General features: G+C 37.9%; 1 protein-coding gene and 1 pseudogene across 1 annotated transcript in view; one reads left to right on the forward strand and one right to left on the reverse strand.

The window, feature by feature from the left end:
• Nucleotides 1-16,568, forward strand: part of STPG2 (sperm tail PG-rich repeat containing 2) — a 473,086-nt gene that overhangs the window by 111,599 nt on the left and 344,919 nt on the right. The gene's annotated exons all lie outside the window — the stretch shown is intronic.
• On the reverse strand, nucleotides 7,099-7,902 carry LOC129492106 (large ribosomal subunit protein uL18-like; annotated as a pseudogene).

Consider the following 16,568-nt stretch of genomic DNA (forward strand, 5'->3'; position numbering starts at 1 on the left):
TTGGCTGCATAAATGTCTTCTTTTGAGAAGTGTCTGTTCATGTCCTTCTCCCACTTTTTGATGGGGTTGTTTGTTTTTTTCTTGTAAATTTGTTTGAGTTCATTGTAGATTCTGGATATTAGCCCTTTGTCAGATGAGTAGGTTGTGACAACAGAGACATAGATCAATGGATCAGAACAGAGCCCTCAGAAATAATGCTGCATATCTACAACTATCTGATCTTTGACAAACCTGACCAAAACAAACAAGGGGAAAAGGATTCCCTATTTAATAAATGGTGCTGGGAAAACCGGCTAGCCATATGTAGAAAGCTGAAACTGGATCCCTTCCTTACACCTTATACAAAAATTAATTCAATGGTTTTAGATCTAACATTTAAGTCTTTAATCCATCTTGAATTAATTTTTGTATAAGGTGTAAGGAAGGGATCCAGTTTCAGCTTTCTACATACGGCTAGCCAGTTTTCCCAGCACCATTTATTAAATAGGGAATCCTTTCCCCATTGCTTGTTTTGGTCAGGTTTGTCAAAGATCAGATAGTTGTAGATATGCGGCATTATTTCTGAGGGCTCTGTTCTTTTCCATTGATCTATGTCTCTGTTGTGGTACCAGTACCATGCTGTTTTGGTTACTGTAGCCTTGTAGTATAGTTTGAAGTCAGGTAGCATGATGCCTCCAGCTTCGTTCTTGTGAATTTTAAAATTTAAGTCTTTAATGTGTCTTGTGTTAATTTTTGTACGTTGTGTAAAGAAGGGGCCCAGTTTCAGTCTTCTGCATATGACTAGCCAGTTATCTCAGCACCATTTATTGAATAGAAAATCCTTTCCTCATTGCTTGTTTTTGTCAAAATTGTTGAAGATCAGATAGTTGTAGGTGTGTGGTCTTATTTCTGGGTATTCTATTCTGATCTGTTGGTCTATGTGACTATTTTTTGTACCAGTATCATGCTGTTTTGGTTACTGTAGACCTGGACTATAATTTGAAGTTGTGTAGCATGATGCCTCTAGCTTTTTTCTTTTTGCTTAAGATTGCCTTGGCTTTTCAGGCTCTTTTCTGATTCCATCTGAATTTTAGTTTTCTCTAGTTCTCTGAAGAATGTCAATGGTACTTTAATAGAAATAGTATTGAGTCTATAAATTTATTTGGGCAGTATGGCCATTTTAACAATATTGTGGAAATTTCTCCCTTGATAATGTATAAAGCCAGATGCAATACTGAATTTCTGGGGAATTGCATAGATTATTGCCACCACCAGAGACTTGGAAGACTCAGGAGTAGAGATAGTTATCACATCTCTATGTAATTTGCTTATGTGACCTGTGCAGAAGTCAGATTAATTTTGGGAGGTGACTGTGGATCATTATAGACTTAATCAGATGGTGGTGATAGAGACTGCAGCTGCTATCTCAGATATAGCATTTTTACTGGAGCAAAACAACATGGTCTGGTATATTGATGACATTATGCCGATTAGATTTGAATAGCTGTAAGTAGGAAGAATCTTGCAAACCGGATAATGGGAGATAAACCCCATGAAATTTCAGGGGCCTCTCACTGCAGTGAAGTTTCTGGGGTCCAGTGGCCTGGATAACGTCAAAATATCCCCTCCAAGGTGAAAGACAAGTTGCCATTCCTTCCATCATCTACCATGAAAAAGAGTTACAACTCTTGGTAGGTCTTTCTGGGTTTTGGAGATAATATATATTGCATTTTGGTGTGTTGCTTTGGCCTTTCTGCTGAGATACTGTTAAGTGTGCAGTTTTGAGTGGGAACCAGAGGAAGACAAAGCTCTATAGTAGGTTCAGGCTGCATTGCAAGCTACTGTTTCATTCAGGGCTTATGATTCAGCAGATCAAATAATACTTGAAGTGTTTGTTGCAAACTGGGGTGCTTTAGAAAGCCTCTGGAAAGTACCAATATGAGAATAAGAGCACGCAACCCCAGGATTTTGTAATATTTCTATGTCCTCTTCTGCAGATAACTAATATAAAATATAAAAGCCTGATACAACTGTGCTATTTCTAATTAATATACTTTGAATATGTAGATACCCATGGGCTAAAAGTAAAAGCATGAAAAGTGATATATCGTGCAAGCATCAATAAAAATGCTGTAGTGGCTATATTAGTATCAGATAAAGTACCTGTAAGAATAAAGAGTATTCCTAGAGATAAAGAGGGATATTTCATAATGAAAAAGAAAGAGATCATCGAGAAGACACAGTAATCCTAAAGGTATACGCATGTATAGGGATTCAGAATGCTTGAGGGAACAACTGACAGAATAGAATGGAGAAATAAAGAATTAACAATTATAGCTAGCTGTTTCACTACTGTGGTCTCAATAATTGATAGAGCGAGACCTCAGTGAGGTTATAGAAGATTGAACAGGACTATTAGCCAAGTGTGACCTAATAAGCACTTAATAGAACATGTCACCCAATATGTTTAAATATGCATAATACACATATTTCTACATGCACATAGAACATTTACCAACATAGAACATATTTGTATTAATAAAACAAGTTTTAATATATTTAAAGTATTGAAATAATAGAAAATATACTCTCTGATCACAACAGTGTTTACAAAAAATAAATCACAGAAAAATGTCTGGAAAATTATTATAATTTGGAAATTGAGCAACATACTTCCAAATAAACCATAGGTGAAAGAGGAAATTATGAGGAAAATCAGAAAATATCTCAAGCTATGTGAAAATGAAAACATAGCATATCAACATTTGTAGGATAAAATATTGTATTTAGTGGATAATATACAGAATTAATGCTCATATTAGAAAAGAAGAAAGATGTAAAATCAGTGTACTCAGCTTTCACATTTAGGAAATAGAAAATAAAAAGGACAAACTAAACTCCAAAGAGGAAGAGAGATAACTGAGTGGAAGTAGGTGAAATAAAATTCTGTAGCTCTGTTCTCCACAAGGAAACAAGGAACTATTAAATGAGGTTCAAAACATCTACTATAAGAAAGTAAGACTAATTTATTCATATCTCTAAAAAGTAAATTATCCTAAACAGACTGTTGGTAGAAATATGGACGTTAAAGGTACTTACTGCTAGTGAAGGATCAGAAGAAAATGAAGAAGACATTATTTGAAACTATGGGAAAGGGGATTCTTGTTATAGAGTGGTAGAAAGTGTAGCTAAATTGTGTCCTACATGATTATGTGGAAACTAGACTTTGTAAGGAATGTCCTTGGATTTGGATAAGGAGACTGCCAAGTGTCGAAGGTGTGCTGAGGTTTCTTCTTTCTGCTTATAGTAAAATGTGAGAGGAAAAGCACAAATTGCAAAAATTTTCTCCCATTCTGTAGGTTGCCTGTTCACTCTGATGGTAGTTTCTTTTGCTGTGCAGAAGCTCTTTAGTTTAATGAGATCCCATTTGTCAATTTTGCCTTTTGTTGCCATTGCTTTTGGTGTTTTAGACATGAAGTCCTTGCCCACGCCTATGTCCTGAATGGTATTGCCTAGGTTTTCTTGTAGGATTTTAATGGTTTTAGGTCTAACATATAAGTCTTTAATCCATCTTGAATTAATTTTTGTATAAGGTGTAAGGAAGGGATCCAGTTTCAGCTTTCTACATATGGCTAGCCAGTTTTCCCAGCACCATTTATTAAATAGGGAATCCTTTTCCCATTTCTTGTTTTTGTCAGGTTTGTCAAAGATCAGATAGTTGTAGATATGCGGCATCATTTCTGAGGGCTCTGTTCTGTTCCATTGATCTATGTCTCTGTTGTGGTACCAGTACCATGCTGTTTTGGTTACTGTAGCCTTGTAGTATAGTTTAAAGTCAGGTAGCGTGATGCCTCCAGCTTTGTTCTTTTGGCTTAGGATTGACTTGGCGATGCGGGCTCTTTTTTGGTTCCATATGAATTTTAAAGTAGTTTTTTCCAATTCTGTGAAGAAAGTCATTGGTAGCTTGATGGGGATGGCATTGAATCTATAAATTACCTTGGGCAGTATGGCCATTTTCACGATATTGATTCTTCCAACCCATGAGCATGGAATGTTCTTCCATTTGTTTGTATCCTCTTTTATTTCATTGAGTAGTGGTTTGTATTTCTCCTTGAAGAGGTCCTTCACATCCCTTGTAAGTTGGATTCCTAGGTATTTTTTGCAACCTACTCATCTGACAAAGGGCTAATATCCAGAATCTACAATGAACTCAAACAAATTTACAAGAAAAAAACAAACAACCCCATCAAAAAGTGGGCAAAGGACATGAACAGACACTTCTCAAAAGAAGACATTTATGCAGCCAAAAAACACATGAAGAAATGCTCATCATCCCTGGCCATCAGAGAAATGCAAATCAAAACCACAATGAGATACCATCTCACACCAGTTAGAATGGCCATCATTAAAAAATCAGGAAACAACAGGTGCTGGAGAGGATGTGGAGAAATAGGAACACTTTTACACTGTTGGTGGGACTGTAAACTAGTTCAACCATTGTGGAAGTCAGTGTGGCGATTCCTCAGGGATCTCGAACTAGAAATACCATTTGACCCAGCCATCCCATTACTGGGTATATACCCAAAGGACTATAAATCATGCTGCTATAAAGACACATGCACACGTATGTTTATTGCGGCACTATTCACAATAGCAAAGAGTTGGAACCAACCCAAATGTCCAACAACAATAGACTGGATTAAGAAAATGTGGCACATATACACCATGGAATACTATGCAGCCATAAAAAAATGATGAGTTCGTGTCCTTTGTAGGGACATGGATGAAACTGGAAAACATCATTCTCAGTAAACTATCGCAAGGACAAAAAACCAAACACCGCTTGTTCTCACTCATAGGTGGGAATTGAACAATGAGAACTCATGGACACAGGAAGGGGAACATCACACTCTGGGGACTGTTGTGGGGTGGGGGGAGGGGGGAGGGACAGCATTAGGAGATACACCTAATGCTAAATGACGAGTTAATGGGTGCAGGAAATCAACATGGCACATGGATACATATGTAACAAACCTGCACATTGTGCACATGTACCCTAAAACCCTAAAGTATAAAAAAAAAAAAAAAAAAAGAAAAGCACAAATTGAAGGAAGAACTGTTAAGCCAAAAGAAACCAGGACTTGATGATGTGGGAAATTTCCAACCTATCCAATTTGAAAAAGACACTCAAATTTGAAGATTCATTTTCAGGAAAGCAAGTTTTGGGGAGAAAGCTGAGGTTGTGGTTGAATTATCTTTTGCTAGTGCCTTGGAAGGATCTAGAGCCAGAGTATTCAGTCACACAGAAGCTCTTTGAAGAAATCAGGTGTATGACTCATGGATCCCTTCAGCCATCTCTGAAGAAACCAAAAATAGACCTGCATTATCTAGGAAAGACCTGTGGAGGAGCTGTTGTGTGGAGTGAATTCCCATGACAGATGTAGGAGACTCAAAATGTTCATGAGATTTTATATCAATAGCAGCACTGCCAGCTTGGACTGAAAGGGACAGAAAGAAGGATAAATGAAAGAAGACTATCGAGACTCTGGAATTCTAAAGGCAGGAAGCAGGCTGATAAAACTACTTACGCTGAAAGCAATGCTACTATTCATGAAAAAGGAAGATTGACTCCAAAGTCAGAGCCATCCTATTCTCTGAGGGTGAAGCTGTGAACCACACAGGTTATTCCTAGGCCTTGAAACTCAGTGGAGTTTTCCTTACAGGGTTTTGAGATTGCTTGAGATGGCTGATTTCTTTTTTCTTCCCATTTTTTCTTTTTTGAATGGAAATGTTTATCTGGTGTTCTACACTTATTCCATCTTGTATTTTGACAGCTGTTAACTTGTTTTCTAGTTTTGCAAGTCTATGGATGGAGATGAATTTTACCCTAGATGGATCATATCCAGAATTTCATCCATATCTGATTTTTATGTTTCAGATGATGTGAATTTGGGTTCTTTGAGCTGATGAGATTTAGATTAGATTTCAGACTTTGAGCTGCTGTTGTAATGAGTTAAGACTCTTGGGAATATTAGGATGGGATGAATGTATTGAATGTGAGATGAATGAATCTTTGTGGGCTAGACTGCTTACTGTGGTAGAATTATATCCCCCTAACGATGTTCATGTCCTAATCCCTGGAACTTGTGCATATGTTATTTGACACGGTAAAAGAGACTTTCCAATGTGATTAAGTTAATAAATGTATGTTATTTTAAGCTACTAAATTTGTGGTATTTATTAGAAGAGCAATAGAAACAAATACCTCTTGTCTTTGGAATTGCCTTTCCCCTGGGAACATTGGCCATTTTCCAAGGAAGAGCCTTCTGCATCTTACCAGTCTGAGCAGCTGCCTGGTAAGTTTGACAGACTCATGTGGTCCAGAGGGCACAACCTGGTGAATGTTCCTTGTATATCTAATAAGATTCAGTCAAGCGATAGAAAGCACACCAATAATGTGAATGTTGATAATTTAATATTAAAAAATTAGTTAAAAATGGTCAACTACTTATAATGGAAAACTAGACTTTATACTAAAGCAGCTTATGTAGGAAGCATCTACAAATGTACTGTCTTTAGTGGGACTGGGTAAAGAGAATGAGAAGCAGAGAGAGAGAAGGGCAAGAAATACACTAAGAACTCGGAAGAATCACCTCCTGCTCCTAAGATTGAGATCTCACTGGAGAGGGCGTAGCTATGGTTCACTGGGTGGCAAACAAGTTCACTGGAGTCAGTGGACTGGAGTTTATCTATATGTAGTTATCAACTGAAGTAATGGCATATTGGGGCTTGTCTACAGGAAGCTGTCCTTGAGGGTTCCTGAGAAACTCAATGGGCCTCCAGCATGTCACTAGCAGGCTCACCACAGAAGGAAGAAAATACACTAGAATTAGGAAGTGGAACCCCTTCCTTTACCGTGACATACAATGTCCATCTGGTGCCCTCTCTTGCCAACTAATATTAGACAAGCTGGCAAAAGAAATTTGTACAGGGTCTAGATCCAGTAAAACCTAGGCCAAGGAGGATAAATGTGGAGGCAGAGGAATAAATCGGTAACTAACACCGTACACTGCATTTTTTTTTCTGTCCATACGTTTATTGTCTTTACCTGAAAATCTTCATAGAAAATTGTTTGGTTTAGCTCTCAGCAGCCTGCTCCTGAGCTCTGAGGAAGCTTGCCTTCTTTTGAGCTACCCCATCTTTCTTCTGAGCAAGGGACATTTTGGAATGATTCCACCTCTTCTTTTTAACTTCTTTCTTGGGCTTCTTTTCGTAGACTGGATTCTCTCATATAGCAGCATGAGCTTTCCTAGACATCTCCATCATGTCTGGAGTTACTCTGTTCTTTATGTATTGAGAGAACTATTTCTTGTAATTATCTCCATCTTACATGTAATCTGCAACATTCCGGCCCACAATGTGCTTCCGGTGTAGTTCTACATTAAATTGCTTGCTTTCAGAATCATAACCAGGGAATCATTTGGTACTGTGAGGGATAGACAAGCCTCCATCCACAGCTCCCTTCAGGGTGCCAAAAACTTTATTGCCAGTGGTAGTTCTGGCAAGGCCTGCATCCAAATAGCAGGTAAAGGCACCTGGCTGACTATCAATGCTTTCCACACTGTATTCATCGCCAGTCACCTCCACTTGGCCTTCATAGATCTTGTCCATGCCAAACCTATTGAGTAGGCTGCAGGCCAGCAGCAGGCCAGTACAATACACTGCAGCATAATTTGTGAGGCCAACCTTCACACCATATTTTGGCAGTTCGTGTGCATATGCTGCATAGACTATTATATCCCTGTCCATACAGGCATAAGCAGTCTGACAACTGATATCTCTGTTTATTACACGAACTATCATCCTGTATTTGGATGTTTTGTATTTATTTTCATCCTGTATCACTAAGTGTTTCCAAGCATGGTATTCAGTTTTACCCTTTCCTCGTCTTCTAAATTTCACTTGGTATCTCTTAAAGCAGGCCTTATTCTTAACAACTTTAACAAACTGTGGAACAGAGACCTGCAGGCCCAGCAGCACTAGGGGGTGGAAAGGGCCACAGCCGATACACTCCTTTTATTAGTCAGCTTCTGTTTCCTTTTACACAACAACAAAACAACTCTGTTTCCACCTAACAAAGCAAAGCTATTCTTTATACAAGTAAAAAAGGTTTGACACTTTCCTTATGAGGAGATATACATTTCCAGTAGTTGTTGTATAAATTACTTGCCAGCTGCATTAATTAATCCTTAAATTCACTTGAACTTCAAGTGAATACTCTTAAAGAGTAAACTAAAGTAATCCTTGATAATAAAGGAGAGCCTCTTTGCTATCCTCCCCATTTTTATTCTTATACCTTTTGGAATACAGATGGGTGTCATTAAATTTGCAGTAGTCATTTTATGACCATGATATAGCAAAAAGAAAAGATGTTCAAGAGAATCCTAAAGACCTGAGTTTTGACATTGTTGAGTCTTGAATTAATATTTACATAGCCTATTTCTGGACTTCTTGCTTTATAATACAAATAAAACTTTAGTTTTAAAAACAATATTGGATTTGTTGATATTTGTGGCCAAATGCATTTATTCCGGATATTCTTATAAAACAAACTGAAAAGCCAGTGAAAGTAATTATATTGAGAGAAAGCACAGTGAAAGTAAAATTCTGTCATGAAATGATACTATCAAATGTTATATAATATCAGTGGCATATGTTTACAATAGCATTTACAAGTATGCCAAATATCTGTACAAAAATGTATAGGTATTTTAGTTTGTTCTTGTATTAAACTACTAATTTCAGAGTATAAATTAACTCTTGCTTATGTGTGCTACATATATATGTGGAGATGACTTTGGCAACATTTGGTTATATTTATCATTGAAAACACAAGCAATGGGAGAAGTGGTGTTTTGTTGATTTAATATTATAGGACATATGGATTTGAAAACTTTCATTGAGATCAGCAGTGACATATTAATGTTATGGAAGGGTGTTATGTAAATAATAGGTATCCCAGCTAAGTAGCTATCCACACTCTGCTTTGTTCCTGGAAAACATTTGATAATCAGCAGTGAAACTACTAGACAAGAGGAATGATGATAGCATGATGGGAGAATAGGAGTTTCCAATGCACACTCCTCTGTATTAGTCTGTTTTCAGAGTGCTATAAAGATACTACATGAAACTGAGTAATTTATAAAGGAAACAGGTTTAATTGACTCACAGTTCCACATGGCTAGGGAGGCCTCAGGAAAATTACAATCATGGCAGAAGGTGGAAGAGAAGCAAGTACTTTCTTCACAAGGTAGCAGGAGAGAGAGAGAAAGAGAGAGAGAGAGAGAATGAATGCAGGCTAAACTGCCACTTTTAAAACCATCAGATCGCATGAGAACTCCCTCACTATCATGAGAATAGCATGGGGGAAACCACCCCCATGATCCAGTCTCCTCCCACCAGGTCCTCCCTCAACATGTGAGAATTACAATTTGAGATGAGATTTGCGTGGGAACAGGGTCAAACCATATCACCTTCACAGAAACATCAGTTTAAACAACCATCTATGCATAAAAATATGTTCACAAGAGCTAAGGATTCCAGATGAGAGATTACAGTATCTAGGTGGAGCACATAAATAAGAAAAGATGCATTAAAGAGGGTGGCAAGGACAGTTTCACATTACTGGCATAACCCCTCATCCCAACCTGAGCAGGATAGTGCAGAGAAATGTGTTGAGAAAGGAGGATGAAGTAAGGACCTCACTTTGCCTCAGAATCATGTCACCAGGCCCAACCCAGTGAACCCCAGTGCCAGGATGTCCCCGACAAACCTACACTTCAAGCCTGTCTTAGCACCAGGTCACCCTGGCAGATCCAGGCTTCAGGCCAACACCAGTGGGTACAGGCTCCAGTACTGCCCTTACAGGCCAATAACTTTTGTCTGTTGCACTGTCTGTAGCAGTGATGGCTACAGACTCTAGTATGGCCACTGAAGACCCAGGCAAAAAGCCAGTACTTGCAGATCCAGGCTCCAGGCCTGCCCCAACACCAAGCCATCCTCAGTAGACTGAGGTACCAGTCTGGCCCTTGCAGATGCAGGCTCCAGGCCCACCAAAGTGCTAGGCCAGCCCCTGCAGACTCAGGCTTCAGGCCAGCATCTGTGGACACAGGCAACAGGCCCACCTGCCCACTGACTCAGAAACCAGGCCAACGTGACCAAGGATTCAGCAGTAAGCCTACCTGACCTGTGGACCTCACCAGTCGGCCTGCCAACTGAATATCTTGATGGGCTGACTAATGATGGATGTTCCCTGCTGAAGCTTGTATGTAAAGACTAGAATAAGAGCCTGTTCCTTCAAATGCACAGGCACCAATGAAAGACAGCAATTATGAAAAATCAGGAAAAAGTCATACCACTAAAAGAATAAAATAAAGCATCAGGAACTAACCCTGATGAAATGGAGATCTATGAATAGCCTGACAAAGAACCATTGTCTTAAAGAAGCTTAGTGAGCTACAAGAGAACACAAATGCGCAACTAAACAAAATCAGGAAAACAATACAAAAAGAAAAAGAGAAGTTCAACAAGAAGATAGAATGTATAAAATAAAACCAAACAGAAATTGTGGAGCTGAAGGACACAATGACTGAACTAAAAAATTCCACAGAGAACTCTAATGGCAGACTTGATCTAGCAGGAGACAAAAATCAGTGAACTCAAAGACAGGTTATTTGAAACAAACAGAAAGAGAAACAAAAAGAAAAAATGAAAAAGAGTAAAGATAGCCTGTGGGATACAATCAAACAGAACAATCTATGAATAATGAAGTTCCAGAGGAGCATAGAAAAAGAATGGGACAGAAAACTATTTAAAAACGTAACTACAGAAGAATTCCTGGATTTGGAAAGGAACACAAACATCCAGATCCATGAAGCTCAAATAGCCTAAAATAGATTAAACACAAATAGATAGTCACCAAAAACATTATAATCAAATTCTTTCTTTTTTTAATTGTACTTTAAGTTCTAGGATACATGTGCAGAACATGCAGGTTTGTTACACAGGTATACATGAGCCATGATGGTTTGCTGCACCCATCAACCCATCATCTACATTAGGTATTTCTCCTAATGCTATCCCTCCCGTAGCCTTCCACCCTCATACAGGCCCCGGTGTGTGATGTTCCCCTCTCTGTGTCCATGTGTTCTCATTGTTCATCTCCCACTTCTGAGTGAAAACATGCAGTGTTTGGTTTTCTGTCCTTGTGTTAGTTTGCTGAGAATAATGGTTTCCAGCTTCATCCATGTCCCTGCAAAGGACATGAACTCATCCTTTTTTATGGCTGCATAGTATTCTATTGTGTATATGTGCCACATTTTCTTTATCCAATATATCATTTATGGGCATTTGGGTTGGTTCCAAGTCTTTGCTATTGTGAACAATGCTGCAATAAACATATGTGTGCATGTGTCTTTATAGTAGAATGATTTATAATCCTTTGAGTATATACCCAGTAATGGAATTGCTGGGTCATATGATATTTCTGGTTCTAGATCTTTGAGGAATTGCCACACTGTCTTCCACAATGGTTGAAACTAATTTATACTCCCACCAGCATTGTAAAATGTTCCTATTTCTCCACATCCTCTCCAGCATCTGTTGTTTCCTGACTTTTTAATGATAGCCATTCTAACTGGCAATAGATGGTATCTCATTGTGGTTTTGATTTGCATTTCTGTAATGACCATTGATAATGAACTTTTTTTCCTATGTTTGTTGGCTGCATAAATGTCTTGAGAAGTGTCCGTTCATATCATTTGCCCACTTTTGGATGGGGTTGTTTGTTTTTTTCTTGTAAATTTGTGTAAGTTCTTTGTAGATTCTGGATATTATTCCTTTTTCAGATGGATATATTGCAAAAATTTTCTCCCATTCTGTAGGCTGCCTGTTCACTCTGATGATAATTTCTTTTTCTGTGCAGAAGCTCTTTAGTTTAATTAGATCCCATTTGTCTATTTTGGATTTTGTTGCCATTACTTTTGGTGTTTTAATCATGAAGTCTTTGCCAATGCCTATGTCCTGAATGGTATTGTTTAGGTTTTCTTCTTGGGTTTTTATGCTTTTAGGTCTTACCTTTAAGTCTTGTATAATCAAATTCTTAAACGTAAACAACAAAGAGAATTTGAAAGTAGTAAGATAAAAACAACTGATCGCATACTAGGGAACAATCATAACATGGTCAGTGGATTTTTCATCAGAAACTTTGCAGGCCAGGAGACAGTGGGATAATATATTTTAAATGCTGAAAGAAAAAAAAATGTCAACCAAGAATATTATACCTTGCAAAGCTGTCCTTCAGAAATAAAGGAAAGGTAAGTAATTTCCCAGATGAGCAAAAATTATGGGAGTTCATCACCACTATACATGACTTACAAGAAACACTAGAGGGAGTTCATCAAAGAGAAATGAAAGCAATAACTAAAAATATGACAACACATGGAAGTATAACATTCACTGTAAGGAATATAGTCAAAGTTAGAATACTTGAATATTGTGATAGTGCATACATCACTTGTAACTCTAATAATATAGAGGTTAAAAGACAAAAGTATTTAACAATAGCTACAACAATTTGTTAATGATACATAATATAAACAGTTATGTGCACAGGGCCAAGATGGCTGACTAGAAGCAGCAGCGGTGATGGGAGGCTCCCATCCAAAAAAACCAAAACAACAGGTCAATTTTGCACTGGCAACCAAAGTATCCAGGTTCTGCCATCAGGAATGACTAGGCAGCTGGCATGACCCATGAAGAGGAAGGAAGAGCAGTGTGTTGCAGCAGCCCACCTGAGAGCCACTGACTCAGGACTGATAATAACAGTCTCTTGGACCACAGTGTAGTCAAATTAGAACTCAGGATTAAGAAACTTACTCAGAACCACACAATTACACAGAAATTGAACAACCTGCTCCTGAATGACTCATGGGTAAATAATGAACTTAAGGCAGAAATCAAGAAGTTCTTTGAAAACTGATGAGAACAAAGAGACAATGTACTAGAATCTCTGGGACACAGCTAAAGCAGTATTAAGAGGGAAATTAATAGCACTAAAATGCCCACAAGGGAAAGATAGAAAGATCTCAAATCGACACCCTCACATCACAATTAAAACAACTAGAGAAGCAAGAGCAAACAAATCCAAAAGCTAGCAGAAGACAAGAAATAACTAAGATCAGAGCAGAACTGAAAGAGATAGAGACATGAAAAACCCTTCAAAAAAAATCAATGAATCCAGGAGCTGTTTGTTTTGAAAAAATTAACAAAATAGATAGACCACTAGCTATACTAATAAAGAAGAAAAGAGGAAAGAATGAAATAGACACAATAAAAATAATTAAGGGGATATCACCACTGACCCCACAGAAATACAAACAATCATCAGAGAATACTATAAATACCTCTGTGCAAATAAACTAGAAAATCTAGAAAAAATTGATAACTTCCTGGACACATATACCCTCCCAAGACTAAACAATGAAGAAATCATATGCCTGAATAGACCAGTAACAAGTTCTGAAATCGAGGCGGTAATTAATAGCCTACCAACCAAAAAAAAAAAAACCCAGGACCAGATGGATTCACAGCCGAATTCTACCAGTGGTACAAAGAGGAGCTGGTACTGTTCCTTTTGAAACTATTCCAAACAGTTGAAAAGGAGGGACTCCTCCCTAACTCGTTTTATGAGGCCAGCATCACCCTGATACCAAAACCTGGTGGAGACACAACAAAAAAGAAAACTTCAGGCCAATATCCTTGATGAACATTCATGCGAAAACCCTCAATAATATGCTGGCAAACTGAATCCAGCAGCACATCAAAAAGCTTATCCACCACAAGTAGGTTTCATCCCTGGGATGCAAGGCTGCTATAATGTATCCAAATGAATAAATGTAATCCATCACATGAACAGAAGCAATGACAAAAACCACCTGATTATCTCAATAGATGCAGAAAAGGCATTCAATAAAATCCAATATCCCTTCATGTTAAAAACTCTCAATAAACTAGGCATTGATGGAACATATCTCAAAATAATAAGAGCCATTTATAACAAACCAGCAGCCAATATCATACTGAATGGGCAAAAGCTGGAAGCATTCCCTTTAAAAACCAGCACGAGACAAAAACGCCCTCTCACACCACTCCTATTCAGTGTAGTATTGGAAGTTCTGGCCAGGGCCATCAGGCAAGAGAAAGAAGTAAAGGGTATTCAGATAGGAAGAGAGAAAGTCAAATTGTCTCTTTGAAGATGACATGCTTGTATATTTAGAAAACCCTATCATCTCAGCCCCCAAACTCCTTAAGCTGATAAGCAACCTCAGCAAAGTCTCAGGATACAAAATCAGTGTGCAAAAATCACAAGCATTTCTATACACCAACAATAGATAGGCAGAGAGCCAAATCATGAATGAACTCCCTTTCACAATTGCTACAAAGATAATAAAATACCTAGGAATACAGTTAACAAGGGATTTGAGGGACCTCTTCAAGGAGAACTACAGACCATCACTCAAGGAAATAAGAGAGGACACAAACAAATGGAAAAACATCTCATCCTCATGGATAGGAAGAATCAATATCATGAAAATGGCCATACGGCCCAAAGTAATTTATAGATTCAGTGCTATCCCCATCAAGCTACCATTGACATTCTTCACAGATTTAGAAAAAACTACTTTAAATTTCATATGAAACCAAAAAAGAGCCCTCATAGACAAGACAATCCTAAGCAAAAAGAACAAAGCTGGAGGCATCATGCTACTTGACTTCACACTATACTGCAAGACTACAGAAACCGAAATAGCATGGTACTGGTACCAAAACAGACATATAGACTAATGAAACAGAACAGAGACCTCAGAAATTACACCACACATCTACAACCATCTGATCTTTGACAAACCTGACAAAAACAAGCAATGGGGAAAGGATTCCCTATTTAATAAGTGGTGCTGGGAAAACTGGCTAGCCATATGCAGAAAACTGAAACTAGACCCCTTGCTTATGCATTATACAAAAATTAACTCAAGATGGATTAGACACTTACATGTAAAACTCCAAACCATAAAAGCCATAGAAGAAAACCTAGACAATACCATTCAGGACCTTGGCATGGACAAAGATTTCATGACGAAAATGCCAAAAGCAATTGAAACAAAAGCCAGACAAATGGAATCTAATTAAACAGAAGAGCTTCTGCACAGCAAAATAAGCTATCATCAGAGTGAACAGGCGACCTACAGAATGGGAGAAAAATGTTGCAATCTACCCATCTGACAAAGGTCTAATATCCAGAATCCACAAGGAACTTAAACAAATTTACAAGAAAAACAAACAATCCCATCAAAAAGTGGGCAAAGGATATGAACAGACACTTCTCAAAAGAAGACATTTATGCAGCCGACAAACATATGAAAAAAGCTCAACATCACTGATCATTAGAGAAATGCAAATCAAAACCACAATGAGATACCATCTTATGCCAGTCAGAATGGCGATTATTAAAAAGTCAAGAAACAATAGATGGTGGCGAGGCTCCGGAAAAATAGTAACGCTTTTACACTGTTGGTGGAAAAGTAAATTAGTTTAACCATTGTGGGAGACAGTGTGGCAATTCCTCAAGGATCTAGAACCAGAAATACTATTTGACCCAACAATCCCATTACTGGTTATATATCAAAAGGCATATAAATCATCCTATTATAAGGACATATGCACACATATATTTACTGCAGCAGTATTTACAATAGCAAAGACATGGAACCAATCCAAATGCCAATCAATTATAGACTGGATAAAGAAAATATGGCACATATACACCATGGAATACTATGCAGCCTTAAAAAGGAATGAGAACATGACCTTTGTTGGGACTTGGATGAAGCTGGTAGCCATCATCTTCATTAAACTAACACAGGAGCAGAAAACAAAACACCTCATGTTCTCACTCATAAACGGGAGTTGAACAATGAGAACTCATGGACATAGGGAGGGGGAAAAACACACACTGGGGCCTGTCTGGGGGTGGAGCGCATGGGGAGGGAGAGAATCAGGACAAATAGCTAATGCATGTGGGGCTTTAAAACTAGGTTATGGGTTGATCGGTGCAGCAAACCACTAAGGCATATATCAAACCTGCACGTTCTGCACATGTATCCCAGAACTTAAAGTCAAATAAAAAAATTACAAAGTTATATAACATCAATAATATAAAATGTGGGGTAGGATAACTTAAAATACTGAATTTTTATATGCAGTTGAAGTTATGTTCTTATTAGCTTAAAATAAACGGTTATAACTTAAGACATTTTATGTAAGCCTCATGATAACTACAAAGGTAAACAGATGTACACAATATAAAGCAAAAGGATTCAAAGCATAGCACTACAAAAAAATCATCAAATCTAAAAGAAAGACAGCAAGAGAGAAAGAAACAATGGATTCTACAAAACAACCAGAAAAAAATCAGCAAAATAGCAATAGTATATTCTTACCTATCAATGATTACTTTAAATGTAACAGTA

Source organism: Symphalangus syndactylus, chromosome 10 (assembly GCF_028878055.3).
Source record: "Symphalangus syndactylus isolate Jambi chromosome 10, NHGRI_mSymSyn1-v2.1_pri, whole genome shotgun sequence".
Classification (NCBI taxonomy): Eukaryota; Metazoa; Chordata; class Mammalia; order Primates; family Hylobatidae; genus Symphalangus; species Symphalangus syndactylus.